This window comes from Prunus dulcis, chromosome 8 (genome assembly GCF_902201215.1).
Source record: "Prunus dulcis chromosome 8, ALMONDv2, whole genome shotgun sequence".
Taxonomy (NCBI): Eukaryota; Viridiplantae; Streptophyta; class Magnoliopsida; order Rosales; family Rosaceae; genus Prunus; species Prunus dulcis.
This window is the reverse complement of record NC_047657.1, coordinates 15,877,196-15,881,176: the sequence shown is the minus strand read 5'-3', so window position 1 is coordinate 15,881,176 and position 3,981 is coordinate 15,877,196. Positions and strand designations below refer to the sequence as shown.

The window sequence follows — 3,981 nt, the reverse complement described above, 5'->3', positions numbered from 1 at the left end:
GGGGCTTTCTTTCTTTCTCACTTGGTGTGCTCTCATTCTTTTTTTGGGAGAAATCACTTCTCTATTGATGGAGGTGTCTATTTATAAGCCAAAATATTGGCTGTTCACTCACAAGCCTTTGGCTTCACTCGATTGTTTGGCACACAAGTATCATCATTTTTCTTCAATCAATTAGGTAGTGGGCTCTACCATTTTGGGCTCCATTCTCGACTTTATAACATTTCTACCTTTTTATTTTTTGTAGGTTCTAATCAACACCAAGATGCAATAGAATAATATATATTTATAATTGATCTTTGTGCAGGATATCACGCATCCTCCCTGAAGCGATAATTTCATAAACAAAGTGGATGAATCTGCACAAGCTCCTCCTGTACACAATTACTTGCTTTTTATGATCAATATGAATATATAATATTATAGATATAAAATTGATGAATCTGCACAAGCTCCTCTGCACACCTTTACTTGTTTTTTTTTGATCAATATGAATATATAATATGGGTAAATTACTCAAATGGTCCTCAAATTTATACTTGATTTATATTTTGATCCCTCAATTAAATTATTCGTTCAAATGGTCCAGCAACTCTGTATTAATTACTCCATTGATCCTAACGTTATATTATGTTAATGTTGCCGTAAAATGTAAGGGTAAAACCGTCCATAATCATCCTATACTCTCTAAACATGTGATAAAGTGCTAATACATAGATGATAAAGGGGTCATAGAAATTGCTGTTTGTGTTTACCTTTGGGTAATTAACCCAAAAAAAAAAAAACATATTTCCTAACTCCTAGCCCCAACCCCCAGCTCGATAACCCCATTGCCCCAGTGCCCCATCTTCTCTTCCCCACAGCCCACCATATCTTCCCATTCCTCCAATGCTTCAGTCTTCATCCCTGGTAAGTCTTTCTTTGGCAGAAGTATGGCTTTTGTGTAGTGGTTTCATGAGAGGTAGAGAATGAAACGGTGATGTGTGTTTATCTGGATTGTGTGTTCTTTAACCCTTTCTTTTCTTATAAGTTGTATGTCTGTAGATATTTTAAGAGAAGACTATATCATCTGCTGCAGTTGCAGAGATTAGTAGCTAAGATTTGAGATAGAAAGGTAATTAAGCAGGGGGGTTTGATCAGAGAATTCAGCTAGTATTTTGAAAGCGAATTCATGCTGATCACGTATTATAAAACTAAGAGAATTGAGATAGAGTTTAAGAGAGTATAGATAGAGAGCCATAGGAATTCTCTAGGCTTGTTCTTCATCTTCTTGTTCTGCTTTCTCATTAATCTTAGGGGCCTATTTATAGGCATAGGAAAATACATAAAAATTACTACCATAACATAAGTGGTAGGCTTCAATCACATTGGTAGGTTTGGTAGGTGTAAATACACATTTGGTAGGCATATTTAGGGAGGAAGATATAGTAGGAATGGCGGGCACCCATCTTTGGATTTACAACGAAAACGACTTTTTCAGTGAAAAAAAAAACAAAGAAAAGGTCTTTGGAAGTGTGCCCAATAAATAAATGGACTGCATTTCAGCGAACAATGCACCTAGAAAATAGGAACCTGGCGTTTTAGGGCAATGAGGCTTGAAATTACTTCTTGGGTTGATGAGTGCGGTCTTGAGGACAAATGTGAAACCCTGATTAGAGAGGACGAAGAGGCTATAATGAGGAGTTTAAAGTGAGGAGGCTATTTGAGAAGGTCAATCTCACCATCAACAAATGTAAAGAAATCATGGGATTTAAACATTTTTAATGTTTTGATGGTAGGATTGGTCTCCTCAAATAGCCTCATCACTTTAAACTCCTCATTGTAGCCTCTCTCGAGGACGAAGAGGCTAGAGAGGAGCCTTGGCATTAATGACCAGTTGGGGAGTTTAGGAACACTCATTCAAACTACACAGAATTTCATTGGTTAATAGGTAACTTTGGCCAATCATTCGGGTGGTTTTATTTATTTTTAGTACAAGCGATAGTCTAAACTATAGAGGAGGGGGTTTCGAACATGAAACCTCTAGTCTGCAAATCAAGGCCCTTTTTCACTGGGCTAGACCCCGTTGGCCTTCAGGATGGTGTTTGCCTCCAAATAAGCTGTGATTGCTGCTTTGATTCATTGTTATATTGTATAAGAGGGATCAAGAAAATCTAGACCAAGGAATTAATATGGAGCTTGTGGTGCAAGAATGGCATGGGGACTTCAGCACTTTTGCCTGACTTGCCTAATTCTAACCAGAGCTCAAGGTTAAACTGTTACACTTTTGCATTTGACTTTATTTACTTCATAAAGAATAAGATTTACTAGACCACAAGCATAGGATGGCTTGCCTTCTCCCATTCATACTCTTGGAACCCCCAACAGTTATTACATGTATACATTCCCTATAAAATCTGGTGGCCAAAGGGGTTCTGTGCACTGAAGCACTGCTTGATTTGAAGGGGATGGATCAGAAACTTGAATCGGGCAAAGTATGCGTTACTGGAGCATCTGGCTTTCTGGCATCTTGGCTTATTAAACGACTTCTCTTGTCTGGCTATCATGTAACTGGAACTGTTAGAGACCCAGGTAACCCCCAAGTTAAAATCTGCATGAAGTAGAGATTGCATTCTTTTTATGGGACAAATTTATATATTGTTTTATAAGACTATGGTCATCTGTTTTATACGTGCATTCAAAGGAAACCAGAAGAAATTGGCGCATTTGTGGAGGCTGGAAGGAGCTAGGGAAAGACTCAGATTGGTGAAGGCTGATTTAATAGAAGAAGGCAGCTTTGATGATGCAATCTTGGGGTGCCATGGTGTCTTCCACTCTGCCTCTCCTGTACTGAAACCTTTATCTGATCCAAAGGCATGTTTGCATATATTATCTGAGATTGTATATATGTCCTTAAAATTAAGGGTAACTTTTTCTTGTCACATATTTGGGATGCCATGTTGCCAAATTCTCAATGTGGATCATATATTCAAACAAAAGATCCACCTTATCATTTGTTCACATTCTAGCAAAATTGCATACAAAATATTTTGCAAGTGATCACAATTGGCCTAAAATGAATACCACTCCACACAAATTGAGTATTGTTGTAACTATTATGTGTCATCTGTGCACAGACAGAAATCCTGGAACCAGCTGTTGAAGGTACATTGAATTTCGTGCTGAGTCGTCTTCTGTCGAACTCTGCGAGATACTTCAGGTAGCATTCTGTCCTTGTTGAAGTTTAAATTCTGTCATGATCATCACCAAATTCACATCAAATCCTATGGCCTTTGTGAATTCAAAGTAACTTTGAATGCTGCTCTTTTTATATGATTGTTAAGCACCGATATGTTTGGACAATTAAGCAGGGGAAACAGAGAAGTTCAAGTGGCTTGGAAGGATGGGATATGTTCACATTGATGATGTTGCACTTTGCCACATCTCAGTTTATGAGCATGAAAGTGCTCATGGTCGATACCTTTGCAGCTCAACAGTTTTGGACAACAATGAGTTGGCTTCCTTGTTATCCAGCAATATCCTTCCTTACCTATCCCCAAAAGGTTTGATTTTTTTTCTCCAGATATAAGTAGTAAAACAACAAATAGATAGCTAGCTAGTCTACATGGGAATTAAATTAAGTAAAAGATTCAAAATAATTTTATGGAAAACAGAAGATTACGAACTGTTATTAAGTTTAATGTGTACATGGGAGTTTTCAGGTTTGAGCAACTAGGCAGGCCAAGGTATGATTTGAACACCTCAAAGTTGAAGAGTCTAGGGTTCAAGTTCAGGACTATCCAAGAGATGTTTGATGATTGTATTGCCTCTTTGGTGGAGCAAGGTCATCTTACTTAATCAGTCTAGTTACACTCTCTCAAATATCGTGTTTTGGCAAAGTTCATGTTCATGTTATCAATACTTTATCAATAAAGTTTTGAGAATTTTCTCACCTCTAGTCGATTCCAAATTGTGCGCAATGCTTACTATCTTGAGAATTTTCTC

The 3,981-nt window shown here is 37.6% G+C and overlaps 1 pseudogene; it reads left to right on the top strand.

Annotated features, from left to right (window-relative positions):
* Window positions 1-802: 802 nt before the first annotated feature.
* LOC117638600 lies at window positions 803-3,876 on the top strand (annotated as a pseudogene).
* The last annotated feature ends 105 nt before the right edge of the window (window positions 3,877-3,981 follow it).